The sequence below is a fragment of the Ursus americanus genome, chromosome 19, assembly GCF_024610735.1.
Source record: "Ursus americanus isolate L20-20 chromosome 19, mUrsAme1.1.p, whole genome shotgun sequence".
Lineage (NCBI taxonomy): Eukaryota > Metazoa > Chordata > Mammalia > Carnivora > Ursidae > Ursus > Ursus americanus.
In genome coordinates, this window is record NC_142145.1 from 19,544,318 (window position 1) to 19,559,089 (window position 14,772).

Genomic DNA, 14,772 nt, shown 5'->3' on the forward strand with positions numbered 1-14,772 from the left:
TCAACTGTGTGCTTCCAATGGGAATTTTTAAAAGAAAACGAAAGAACATCTAGTTATGCTAAGACAGCAATACTAGTTTTAAATAAAGATCTCCTTCAGTTGGTCACATTGGTTCATCCATACCAGCGGGCAGCTTTTCTGATTGGTCGGTGCCACGCCTCAATCAGGAGGCACGTATCTTGAACATTACCCTTTGTTATGCTGTGGTTTCTGTGTCCATTATGTGAAAGGAACCTTAGAAAAAGATCCGCCTGTTTAGATAGACTTGTATGTACAAGCAGACACTCATTCATTGTTCATAAATATTTGTGAAGTGTTTTACTAATGAACTCGGAACAACAACCAGGGTTTCATTTCCCATAGTGATTTCTCCTTCTTTTCTTAGAAGAGATGAACAAGAAAAATATATTATTACCCGAACCTTTTGTGTTTTACGCATGATTTGCTCCCACCTCTGCTTTGTCTTCTATGAATCTCTTGTGGTCCAGCTGGACTGGTCTACTTGGTAGCTTACAAACCTGCCTGAACATGGACTTTGTGCCTTTGCCCATGCCTGAGCTCAAAAAGCTCCCATGCTCTCCCATGTGACATGGTGCCGATGTGGGAAACAAAGGCAAAAGAAAAAATAAATTTCCTTACTACCTACAGCTCACTGACAAGTCCTTAGAACAGGCAGAGTGACATTCCTCTAGGAACTCGGTTGCCTCGGCTGCCTCGATGTTAATACTTTGCTAAGGGCAAAAGGCAATCTTAGCCCAACCCCTAGGATCCTGTAAGTCTACTTTAACATATAAGAATTCCTTTGGAAACTTCCTTTGTCTCTAACCCCCAAGATATATGGTGGCAGTCATCCCCCAAGCATATGACCCACTGATATACATCTGAAGGGTCTCATGACTGAGGTTTTATTAGACAGTAACAAATGACCTTTCCCTAACAATAGCTAGTCCCCTCAAGGTCCTGGAAACCTGGCTTCCAAAATTCCTTAGAGACTCACGCAATTCCTAATCCCCTCCCAGTTTGAAAGTATATAATGGGCCACTCCTCATGACCCCGGTGCAGCTCTTTCTGCCCAGGGGCCTGTCCCCAAGCTTCAGTAAAATCACTTTTTGCACCAGAGTCTCAAGAATTCTTTGTTGGCTTTTGGCCCCGAACCCTAACATCTTTCCTATATCAGTACTTACACTTAAAACCCAGTTCCAATCCTACTTCCTCTTGAGGATTTCCCTGGGGTACTAACTAAAGTCAGTACTCCCTCTCTTAGTCATCTAGTACTGGTTAGCTGTCCTACTAGTCAGTGATAGTAGGACTAGCTGTCCTACTAGTCAGTGATAGTTTGTTGTTTGGGAATATTTTAATTTACTACATAATTGTATTTATTGTTCTTTTCCACGTGCATAGATGACTTACCCATTTCAAGTGCAAGTCATCGAAATTTAAAATTATAACAACTGACCCCAATACTCAGCAAGGCGGCTGGCATACAGTAGACACTGTGGTCCCCAGCTGGTGAGAGACATTTAGGCGCAGTGCATTTTCTCTGGCTCAGAGTTCAATCTGCAAGACTCCAGGGCCTATAGAGTTCAATTCTGTTAAGATCAAATGCCTTAACTTCTACAGTTGCATTCTCTTCGCCAATCAAATCCCAGAAAGCCCAGGAAGACTGTAGGTATGGGGAAGGAGAAAAAACTCGAGAAGTCTTCCAACATGAGGTACTCCTTCGGGTGGCACTATGGGGGTGCCTGAGAAGGGGAGAGAAAAGAGAAAGGAAGGCAGAAGCATCACTAAAAAAGAATGAGAGCATGCCTCCTTCATAATGATGCCAAGCCTTCTTGATTTTGAGGCATAAAAGATGAAATATTTAATAACAAAATTTAACGTTTGGATCATAAAGTGATTTAGCAGCACAACTGTGGCAGGCAGAATAATGGCCCCTCAAAGATGTCCAGGTCCTGATCTCTGGGACGTGTGTACATGTAATCTTCCACGGCACAACAGACTTTGCAGATGGAATTAAGATAAGGATCTTAAAATGGGGGAGATTATCCTGGATTATCCAGTCGAATGCAAGTGAAACAGGGAGATTTGGAGTCAGAGAGTCAGAGAGAGATGTGTTGTTGGTTTTGAAGATAGAGAGAGGGGCCAAGAACCAAGAAATGCAGGCGGCCTCTAGAAAGGATGGAAGAGGCAAGAGAACAGATTCACTGGAACACAGCCTGCTGATGTATTGATTTTAGTTCCCTAAGCACCATATCAGACTTCTAACCCACAGAACTGTAGGATAATAAATATGTATGTTTTTAAGCAACCAAGTGCAAGGTAATTTGTTACAGTAGCTATCGGAAACTAAAGCAATAACAAATGCAATATATTGAGCATTTCATGGGAAGACCTAAGTGGGTTGCTCAAAGTCAGTGTGGGATCTCAAGGGAAGGTTTCCCTGCATATACTGAATAAAGTGAGCAGGAATTTCCAGGCAAAGAGGAGGGGAAAGGACATTCTAGTCTATGGGGTGAGGGTGCGCTTGTGTGGGAAACTAGGGCACAAAGGAATATAAAGTGAGAAACAAGAGAGGGTTTGGAACAGTACAAGACATTTCACCTTACTGGCAAATAAACAATGTGGTGATGTGGCTGGAGAGGAAGGAGAGGCACTTAGGCTTTAAACCCAAGGTCATGATGGGGCAGTGAAGTGTTCTAATAAATGGTAGTGGTGGGGGTGTGTGTGGGTGTGTGTGTGTGGGTGTGTGTATTGGGGGGGGAGAGCTGAAATGACATGATAGGATTTGCATTTAAAAATATATATTACATACAATTTCCCTTTAGCAAATAACCCCCAAGCAGAAATAAACAACAGTGATTTCAAATATGAGCCCTAGTCTGAATGCCACAAGACAGAGGCTCTGAATGTGGGTGCTTGATTTACAGTCAGATCCACTTTTAACCCAAACAACGTGTACTGTGCTCCAAGAGGCAAGACTCCATCTGTTGCTTTGTTTTTCCCCCAAAATTCTTTCTTTTTGGGTCAGAGTATTTATTCAGTGAGGGGCTGAAGGTGGTCTGAGGTGCTCTAGTCCTTACAACCCAAGCCATTCCAAAAAATACATAATACTAAAATACCAATACTTTTTTTTTTTAAGTGTGGATAACTATAGGTAAAATGTGAAGAAAAGCAGCTTTAGAAAATATGGCTATTTAAAATGATTTATGTATATTCTGACATAAAAATAGCAATCAAATGCTACAGTATAAGAGAAATCCATAAACATTGATCCCCCTTTCCTCAGTTTCCACCCCCTAAGACATACCACTGGAGTTGTAAATTTAGGGATGGTTTATGGATTTTTCCTACGTAGGTTGCTAATATTTTATAGTTTCATATTCTCCTTAATCCTGAGTAGTTCCCTGCACTCCTCCCCGGAAAGTTATTAAAATTATTTAGGTAACAGTACATTTGCAGAACTATAAAATACAGTCAGTACTTGATACTGATTAGAATGTTTAGTTTCAGTTAAAGTCCTCTGTCTCCCTCCAGGAAAGTGCACAGAATTCTCACCTTCACCTCTGATCTTGTCAGTTTCTCCGGGATATGGTGGGACTTAAATACAAAACAGAAAATATTTAGTTTTCCAAAATGGGAAAACACCTAAGTATTATTATTTTTAGTAACTTTGTAAAAAATGCTTAAAAAGTAGAAAACCTTTTCACTCCGTGGTGCTGGATTTACTCACTGGGCCACCCATCCTGTGTTTACCTGGCAAAACTGGGACTAATGGAGTAGATTTCCCTCTCGGAGAAAGGTTAAGTCCAGAAAGAGAGGTGAGGGTCACAGAGCTCAAGGCAGCATCCCAGACTCCAGCTCAGAAGGAGGAAATGTAGTGTTTACAGGACCAGCTTGCAAATGCAAACGGGAGGAATCCAAAACAACATAACAAAGGATCCTCAACAGCTGGATTTCTTCAATGTTTAATGCAATTATAAACACCCATGGCTAACTTTGGAACATGATTTGTCTATAAATATACATATATCTATTAATAGAACCACAAGGATTAGTTAACCAAAATTTACCTAAAGAAACATCAACTTTCACTTCTCCAGTTGGGTCCCAATCTACAAATTCATCTGTTAGGAAAACAAACAAATAGACAAAACATTTCTTTTGCCTTTTTTTTTTTTTTTAACCAGGCTGGAAACCAGTAATCCTAGAATTCCCAGGAAGATTCAGAATAGCCCTCAGATATTAGGGGGCTGGGGTTTCAGTTTTCTGTATCTGTTAAATGTGAGAGGGGTGGAGCCAATAATTAGTGAGGTTTTTATCCAGCCCCTAAATGTTTATGAACTTTCAAAGGGACACAGGAGCCAACCTGAAAGAGCTCCCAAGAGTCAAACCTGGAACAATTTGAACAACATCATACGTAAGGTGGTATTGAATTATAACTCAAAGTATAAAATGAGTATATATGAGTCCATGCTGATATGATAAATGATTCAATAGATCAATAAATGGGAGAGGAGGAATAAATCCTCCTTACAGAAAAATTCCAAAGATCTATGTAGATAGCCCCTCCCACGCCCAGGTGGAGTTTCATTCCCCCACTCTCCTCTCTTGATACGGGTTGAACTTAGTGACTCCCATCCAAAGAAAAGAGAATGGAAAAAGAAAAATAGTAACAGTGCAGTGGAGAAAGCTGGCACATACTACTTTAACCAAGCGATAAAGGTTAATATCACCAGCAGTGAGTCATGTTGCTATCATGTACCCTGATAGGATGCTGTGATGAGAAAGGCACGTTTGCATTGTGGTCTTCCTCCACCAAACCCATAACCACAGTGTGATCCTGAGGAAAGCAACAGACCAAATCAAATGAGTGATATCCACAAGATAGCTTAGCAGAATCCTATAAAGCGATCAAGAAAAACAAGACTTAAGAAACTGTTAACAGAACAGAAGAAATTAAGAGACAGGACGCTAAATGCAGTGTGGAACCCTGGATGGGATCCTGGTACGGAAAGATAACAGCGGAAAACTAGTGAAATCTGTATAAAGTTGAGTTTAGTTAATAGTAAGGGACCAATGTTAATTTCTTAGTTTTGACAAATGTACCATGCACACGTGTACGTGGGCACGTACAGAAGTAGGATGTGAATATTAGGGGGGCGCCGGCTGAAGGGTTTAGGGAGCCCTGTTCTATCTCTGCACCTTTTTCTTAAATCTAAAATTACTCCAAAATAAAAAGTTTTATTATAAACAACAGACACAAAAGTTCATGAACCGAGAGTGCGAACAGGACCGTCTTCAAAAACTGCCCCGTTTATATCACTCTACCAACAGCTCAGTGATCGGGACTGGGGTGCGTGGAGCAGGGCGTGTGCGTCCGGCGCGGCGGGAGCGCGGGCTCCTCCCCGGAGTCTCCCAGGCGCCGGACTCTGCCCCGGGCGCACCCTACGGGGCGGAGCCCGATCTGACGGCGGCGGAGCCACCCACGCCCCGCGGAGCTAACCGTGGCGGGAGGCGGGAGCGCAAGGCCGGGACCCCGCACTTGCTCAGCGCGCTCTAAGGTAGGCGAGCCCGGGCGACCCGCGAGCTCAGCGCCTGCGGCGCGCGCCGGCTCCCCCCCACCCCCCGCCCCAGGGTGCGTGGACGTCCGGGGTCCTTGGAGCGGGTTCCCCCCGCGCAGCTCAGCGCACCCACGGCAAAAACAGCCTCCTGGTGAGGAGCGTATTCCTCCCTGTATTCCTGAGTTCTGGGCTAGAAGTTTCCGATTCCCTGGGCGAGAAGTTTCTGCTCCTCTCGGAAGAGAAAGCGTTGCCTCTCCCCGAGAAGGAATAACGTTCCTTTCGTCCGATGCACCAGCTCTGGTTATTTATTTAGGTTACTGTTTTGCAATCCCTTTGCCGGGCGTCTCCGAGTCGGAGAGGACTGGGAGACTTGCTGTCACCTTGTGGCAGCTTTGACAGGTCACTGGGCGCGCATTTTTTAAGAGCACAAATGAATGAATAAAGGTGCTTGTCTTACCCTTCATTTGTTCCTGCCGGCTTCTGTAGCTGCAGGTACATGTCACAAAAGGAGAACAGCCCATTGGCTGACCGTTTTCTACTGTCCTGGTATTTCAGAGATGGAGGTTAACAGAGCTCTTGGCAGTTGTGCAAAGGAGTGTTATTATCTTACTGAAGAATATAGTACAGGACAGTGCAAGCATAGTTAGATTGAGTGAAGACATGGCTGTAAATTTTTCACCCTTCTTCAAAAGGGGGGAATATATATATATGTAATATATATAAATACATATAAATATATTACATATAAAATATATAAATATATCATATATATGAAATATATAATAGATATATCATATAAAATATATAACATAGAAATATATGAAAAGCGTAATATATAGATGTATACTTATATATTTATATATTATATATAAATATATAGTTATATTATATATATATATAAAATAAGGATCAAAAGAAACAATTAGCCCCAAACATAACTGTGCTGTGTCTGTTTACCATTATACCATAGTTGTTGTTTTTTTTTTTTAGGAATCAAAACTTTCTTTACTATCTTTATATATATAGACTAGATGAAGCATCAAAGGGAATTATTCTGCGTTTGCAATAAGGAAAAGATAATCTGCCCTTTTGATTTTACCTAGTGCTATTAAATATTCAGTTCTGCAGAAGTCTGGTTTTTCAGAAATATGATCTGAGCCAGAGTCTCAGGTACCCTGGCAGACACAATTGGTGCTTTGTTTCCTGTTACTGGCCTGTCCCCCACCCTCTCCCCCCACACCGAGGGTTTTAGAGTGAAGGTCCCTGACACAGGAATTTGTGCCTAAGGCAGGGTATACCCTCGTGGCTCCTTCGCTCCTTACAGAAAGAATGAAAACAGCTTACGCTTCCTGCAAATTTCTTAAGGTTCCTATCTTTGTGATTTGCTAAATAAATTTGGTAACTAAACCTGCACTGATGAAAAAGAGACTTTTGAAAGAAATACAGACACTATTTCAGTTATATCATTCCCCTTCATGATTTTGTGAATTAATAACAGGCAGTTATTTGTTAGCTGATTGATTTACAGTGTGCTGGACAGTGGGCTTGAGTTGTCGTCCAAATTCTGGCTGAAGCTGAAAAATTAGGCGTTTTTTTGGGGGGGGGATCTTGACTGAAAAAGGAAAGAACTGAAGGTTTTGAAGGGAATCTAAAAGTCTCTCAAAGTCTTCGTTTTGAATCTTTTGAACTGAGATATTTATATCAAAATTATAGGCCATTTATCAATAGAAAATAAATTCTTAATGGCAAAATGTTACTATCAACTTCATAACATGTTCAAGTGAATTTGCATTTTACTGAGCATGAAAACAGCTAGCTACATGGGTTTGGAGAGCAAAAGCATGAGTGTGTGCACATCAAGTTTTAGAAAATACGTGGTGTGTGTGTGAATTTGTGGGCCCATTCATACACTGGTTGAGCATCTGTTAGGAAGGGCACTTGGTTCTGAGTTCGAATTGGAAGGGAGGGATGGATACAGCTCTGTGTAAATAAGTCACAATCCTGTCCTCATGGAACGTGCACAATGCTGGAGTCCTCCGGGACGCCTAGAGATCATAGATAAGAACCACATCAATGATCATCGATCAATTGACAGTGACTGAAACTAGATTATCTTCAAATCAGTATCCTCTTTCACCAATTTAAATAGTCAACTCTAACAATTGTAAAGGAACTTCTGTATTATTCAGGTCAGTGTTTTTCTCTTTTGCTTAGATTGGAGAAGAATTTGGGAATTACGTGGTCAGGTTTAAATATTACCAAAAATGGAGATGTGACGCCTGAAATAGCTAAATATCAATTTCATGCAAATTAAATAAAAACTAAATTGGAGTAGTGGATGCCAAGAATTTAGCATATAAATCAATGAATGAAAAACTTCAAATTGAGAAAATTCTATCCATCACATGATTTTTTCCTGTAAATCAGAAAAATATGACTATGGTTATATTTTGCCCCAGAGGGAAAGACTGACTTTGTCCAAGGCATTCTTGCTTTTGTTGTTGTTGTTGTTGTCGTTGTTGCTGTTTTTAAAAAGCAGCTTTATTGGAGGTATAAGTTACACACCATAAAATATATCCAAGTGTACGATTCAATGATTTTTAGTAAATTTATGGGATTGTCCCATCACCACAGTTCAGTTCTAGAACTTTCTCAGCATCCCTCAAAGACCCCACTTTCCTATTTGTTACCCCCAGACAACCACTAATCTACTTTTTCTCCCTTTAGATTTGACTTTCTGGACATTTCACACAAATGGAATCATACAATAGATGGTCTTTCACATCAGGCTTCCTTCCCCTAGAACAGTGATTCTGAGGTTCATTCGGGGTGTAGCTGGTTTCTTTTTATTGCTAACTACTATTCATTCCATTCTATGACTGGTCCACATTTTGTTCACCAGCTGGTAGATATTTCTGCATTCACATTGAAGTGGTAAGACAGATTCTTTGGTCCAGCTTCCCCGGTAGCATAATTAGAAAAGAATTGCTAGGACCCAACCTCTCATTTATATATATGAAAAATATAATCCTGGTATAATTACTGCTCTTCTCTGTGATCTTTCTGTGATACTCCCATGAAAATAGTAAATAGTGAACCCTGTGCAAGTAGCAGAAAGCATCAATCCTTTGGCATTCTAGGTTGGACTGGAAGATGTTTCGCTCTTGACATTCATATTTGCCAAGGGAAGTCATATCTCCTTTGCTGCGTTTTCTTCACAAACGGTACATTTAGAATTTTGATTTTTGTTTGACCTAACAGTGATAACTGAAGTACTCTCAAAAATCCGAGTGCTTCCTAATAGCATATTTAGTGGCCTACTTAACATAAAGCATGAGTCATCTATAGCCTTAAGCCTTAAAAAGTTGAAGGGAGTACATGTGAATTTATATGCTTTTAGATTTATTATTCTATGATTTCTAAGACTGTGCTAAAAAATGAACCAGATACAATTGTTTATTTACAAAATCAGGCACTAGTTTGAGCTCTTAGATCAGTGAAAATCTAAAACAGAAAAAAAAAAAAGCCACTTCTTTTTTCTCTGGGACTTTTTCAAGGAGCTAGGGCAGACTTATAAAAACTCCAGGTTCCTATTAAGTAGTGGTGTTTTTCTGTGTGTCATCCAGAGAACAGACCAAATCAGAACTTTCTAACACTGCAAAAGTATGGACCTTTGAATCACCTTTCTTAGGAATCAGGAACCTTGACCAGCAGTTCGGTTAGGGCTGTTCCCTTGCACACCCCCATTCACCCTGCTTTGTGCCAACTCCTATAGCAAATGCATTCCTCGGAGGTTACGCTTGGCAACTTATGCTTAAAGATCCTCTCAGAAGGATTTCTCCAGTTGAGTAGAATCCCTTCTAGAAAAAGTTGGCAAACTCTGTGAAACTAAAGAGAAGACAATATGTCTCTTCGTGCCTGCAAGTTACAGCTGAAATTACACTTTCCTACTGGGGAAAAAAAGAGCATCAATATAACTTAAAGGTCTATTTTATTGATAACTTAGAATGCACAGGATTTTATTTTTAAAATGCTAAAATTTGAAAACAAGATAGTCTAGATTAAATAATGTGGTTGTCCAAAGCTGAATGTGCTCATTTGGAACTCAGTTTTTTTCTGCTTGAAATGTCAGAACAACTTGCTGAAATCCCTGGGTGGGAGCACTGTGCTTTTGATGCTCTGTGATTGGATGAATTAATCCATTTCTACTGGTAATGTCTTTTTTTTTAATTTTTTTAATTTGGTAAGGGTTTAAAAATCTCTAGAACAGGTGCCTTTTTCTAGACTTCCACTGCCAGTGTCATTCCGAATGTCTCTTAAGAGTCATATACCATTGACAGGAATCTGTCTCCATCCTTCCCACTTTCATATGCTCCAAAATTGGCGGGGACACGCTCCCCCCAGTTGTGTCTGTTCACCTGCAGGAGGAAGGCTTGATCAGCACTGAGCTGTGAGAGTCTTTGAATTATTTTGATAAGCTCACTCACTCATCACTCATGACGATATGATCTGTTATAAGGAATTAGGTTTTACCCAGAGCCAGAAGCTGCTCTCACCCTGGTATCCTTCTGTGAGCTCCCGGAATTGGGGAGGATGCTTCCCTGTGCACATGCACATCAGTCTGACGTCATCCTGGTGCGGGACGTGTCCCCACTGCTGCTGGGAGTGGCCATCTGGACAGACTTGGGAGTCACTGACCCAATAGTCTACGTGCAAATGGGCCATGGCGAAGAGCGGAAACATGTTATATAGCTAGAGAACGACTAAGGAGGGGATGGGTAGATGAGAGGAGGAATTCTAGGTTCATGAATTAGATTTAAATCTTGTGGCAAATTTTCTTAATTCTTATATACTTCTATAGATTTCCTCCTACTTTTCCACTTTAGTGAATAATAAGTATGGTTAACTTTCTTAAGATGTTTAGGATTTCCCTGGGCCTCCTCTGTCACCATATTGAATGTCAGGCTTCCCTGGCTACTCTTGTGGCAACAACGGTTCTAATTGGCCTTTTAACAGTCCTGATTCCATCACTGTTTTGTTTTCTTTTGTTTGTCATTTACATTGTTTTGGGGGTCAATAATTTGAACAAAGGGAAACGAATCTAGCTAATTGTGACTTCCAGTTAGTTCTGATAAAATCAGTGAAGGCCCTTGGCTTTTGAAATCTCAGTTGTACTTTGCTTTGTCTAGGCTACTGTTGCATGATTATTGTTTTTAAAACAAAAGTATATAAGTTCACCTTTTTTTGCGCAGAGTTCTGTAAGTTTTGACAAATGGTTACAGTCATGGAACCACCATCACCATCAAGATATAGAACAGTTATGGGGCACCTGGGTGGCTGAGTCAGTTAAGCATCTGCCTTCAGCTTGGGTCATGATCTCAGGGTCCTGGGATCAAGCCTCACGTCAGGCTTCCTGTTCAATGGGAAGTCTGCTTCTCCCTCTCACTTTTCCCTCCGCTCCCCTGCCCCTGCTCATGGGCTCGTTGTCTCTCTCAAATAAATAAATAAATTCTTTAAAAAAAGACATAGAGCAGTTATGTTATCCCCTCCCTAAAAAAATTCCCCTGTGTCCCCTTTGTGGTTAATCCCTCCCCCACTCCCAGTCCCCAGGTATCCACTGATTTGTTTTCTGTGCCCATAATCTCGAATTTTCTAAATCGCATCCAAGTAGAACTACAGTATGTAGCCTTTTGGATTTGGCTGTTTTCGGTCAGGAAAAGCTTTGGAGATTCACCCACAGTGTGTGGGTCAGTACTTCATTCTTCTTATTGCTGAGTAGTATTCACCTGTGGATGAATATTTTGATTTTTTCCAGTGTTTGGCAATGAGAGACATTTGTGATGTGTGGAACATAGACCTTCATTTCACTTGGGTAAATACCTAGAAGTAGGATTGCTGGGTTGTACAGTGAGTGCTTAACTTTATAGGGAACGGACTTAGAGTTGTCCAGCGTGACTGCCCACTTTCCATTCCCATCAGCAACAGACCGGAGTTCCAGCTTCTCCAAATCCTCATCCACACTTGCTATCATCTGTCTTTTACCTCCTTTACTGGATGATTTTTTTAAATGAAGTAAATCATGTTGGAGCTAACATATTCCAGGATGAGTTTAGGAAGCTAAAGATATTTTGTAGATTCCTGAACGTTTTATTCTTAAAATATTTTATAAAGTCATAAGAGAAATTTTCCAAAAGGGTACCTTCCTCTTAAATGTTGCAAAAGACTATAAGATACATGTCATTGACATAGGCTTCTTTTCGTGTTCTCTTCACTGACAAATCCCAGGTGGTTTTTGAGTTGATTGTTAACTGAGTTCAAAACAGGAGGAATAGTTGACTGATGGGGTAGTGGCTGGGGGTGGGGGTGGGGGTGGATAGTGTGGGGACAGCTGGGCTTAGGCTTTGACACTTCCCAATGATGCCCTATAATCAAATGTTCTCAATGGGCTGTGGATGTCAATATGATTATTTAGAATTCTTTGTGCATGATGGGTCAGACCCTTCAAGAAGCACTCCTTATGCACTGTCCTGTTTAATCCTCATGTAACTGTGACAAATTCAACAGTTGCATCTGAAATTTTCAGTTGGGGAAGCTGAAGCCTAGGAAGTTTGGAAACTGTTCCGCAGCCACCCAGCGAGTGGGAAGTAGAACAGTCTTGTGGGCAGTACCGACCAAGTCCAAAGCCGCCATTTTTTTTTAAATTTTTTGTATTATATCATGTTAGTCACCATACAGTACATCCCTGGTTTTTGATGTCAAGTTCGATGATTCATTAGTTGCGTATAACACCCAATGCACCATGCAATACGTGCCCTCCCCACCATTTTTAAGCCATGAAGCCATATTGCCTCTGTCCGTGGAGTAAATGTATTGGGACGAAAACATCTCCTCGTGCTCCTGAGGGACACACGGGGCACTCGCAGCAGGAGTCACTTGACTGTTACCCAGTGACCTGGCTACAAAACTAGCTCAGGCCCAAGAAAGTAGGCTGAGAAATCCACTCAGAGGGCCACAGAAGGCGAGGTAACGAGCTGGAAAGAGCCAGCCGACTCAGGCTTGAGATTCACGGCCGTCACGAGCTAGCGGTTTTGCTTCATCTTGCTCAGCCACATTTCCTCATCTGTAAAGTGGGAATAATAACACCGACCTCTCAGGGTGTATGTGAGGATTATTAAAGGAAGCAAACCCTAGCCTGTATGCAGTAGGCGCTCAGCAGACTCTGGTCCCTTCTCCCCAGTGTTCCCCTAGACAGGAATAGAGTCATGTGATTTGTTCCTTTTTGCAGTTTAGTTGCTATACTGGGCACTGGGTGAAATCTTCAGCTGTTTTCAAAATTTCAAATTATGCCAATGAACAATGAAGATGGTTTCTTTCATTACAAAGACCCTTGGATCTAAGGTCAGTCTCTCTGGGTTCAGGTGGAGAGGTCAGTTGATGACCTTGAAAAACTGGTATCACTGTTTTATGAGTTGGTTGCACTTTACATACATACGTGGGTGGATTTAGATATACCTGTAGATATATAGATAACAGGTGTAGTGGTACGGTATGTTAAAATGATTAATTTTGACAATATATGGAAAATGATTTTTTAATAAATGGCACAGTGTTTGTCAATCCCATTTATTTGTATATTGTGTGTGTGCCAATATTTCAATCCTTTTTGCAAAATGAAATAGCTTTTCTTTCCTAAGAGCTTTCTATAGCATTGGCTATGATGTAAATATCTGTATATAAATGAGTATTGAAAATGAATAAAATTAATTCTACTTAAAAAAGCTTAGATTATTACTTGAAAACAATGTCATTATTACTGGAGCTGAGGGTTAACGTGCATGTCTTCTGATACAGTGGGCGTCGTTTTCAGGTGAAATGCACAGTCACCTGAGATTTAGCCAGCTGACACTGGATGTCACCATTGTGCTGTGTAATGTAGCAGCAGAACAGGTGTGCTATTTAATATTCAAGACACGGTCAGTCTCTTCAAGAGTTGGGAGATATGTCAGCGTTCTTTCCCTCGTATAACCTAATTACCAAGTTTCACTCTTCTTGCAACTTACTTTTTCAGCTTCCAATATCTAAGCCTTCTAGAGGAGTGACCAAGAATGGTGATGAAACAGGATTCAATATTGTTAGCTCAGAACTCAGAAGCGGTGCTACCACCAGTCAGGGCTCTTGGTTGCAAACCAGTCAGTTAAGTTCATTGACTCTGGAGAACTTCAGTTGAAAAGGAATTTCCTGGCTTGGAAATGGGAGAATCCAGTGTGCTGGTACCTCAGCAAAGATCAGGCTGTCATAAGAGTAGGAGAGAGTCCTGGCATTGCCACTGGTCACTAGATGCCACCCCTGGTGTTGCTGCCATCTGGACACAAGTCACTGCTCTGTGCCAGACTCCTTCCCTTCCCAGAATTATCTGGGTTTTCACTGCCTCCAGCTTCAGCGAGCCCCAGGGCCAATCCCTTACTGGCATTTCCAGACGGGAGCACCTAGTTGGCGGAGTCTAGGTGTGAGAACTGTGCCCTCGCCCCAGGCAATGGGGAAGAACAAGTAGGGGACTTTCCTGCAAAGACTCATACGGGTGGGGATCCCCGTATCTGGGAAGGAGCCCACACGCCATGCATCCACCTTCGTGCTTTCCAGTTCACACCCCCAGAAGTGAGTTGAGAATACTGCTGTGCAGTCAACTGAAGTTATTGTCCCTTCTGTGCACTGACCTGGAGTTGCATATTCTTTGTGGCAGCTGACAGCATCCCCCACTTTGCCACACCCTGCCTTCCCTTCAGCCTTGAGGGGGCCGTAGCAGCCAAGGCTAGACCTGTTCTAAGTAGCTAAGGAGACACCTCCTTAGGCACCGGAAGTCTTAGCAAGTTTCGGTCTATTAAAAAAAAAATCCCTGGGACATTAAAAGAGAAAGAAAAAGAAATGGTAGGCTACACTGTGTACCTTATTGTTCTTAGAGCACTAGTCTAAGCAAATTCCAGCCTCTTCTCTTGCCGCCCCCTTTGCCTAGAACCCTCTTCTCCCAGGTGGCCACACAGCATCACCTCCTTTCATTCCAGTCTTTTGCTTAAATGCCACCTCTTCAGATTGGCCTTCCCTCATCACCCATCCAGAACAGCACCTCGTTGTATTCTGTTACCCTTTCTACTTTTCTTCCTCATGCTTGTCCCGCCTCTCATTACGTTCCCTGTGTATATTCACTGTTTGGTGG

General features: G+C 41.7%; 1 protein-coding gene across 4 annotated transcripts in view; it reads left to right on the top strand.

Annotated features, from left to right (window-relative positions):
- The first annotated feature begins 5,445 nt into the window (after window positions 1-5,445).
- The window catches only part of CCDC68 (coiled-coil domain containing 68), a 53,014-nt gene continuing 43,687 nt past the window's right edge, over window positions 5,446-14,772 (top strand). For all 4 annotated transcript variants that reach the window (XM_045790143.2, XM_087869785.1, XM_087869786.1 and 1 more), the window contains exon 1: window positions 5,446-5,561. The gene's annotated coding sequence lies outside the window, so the exon portion shown is untranslated. The remainder of the gene's footprint in view (window positions 5,562-14,772) is intronic.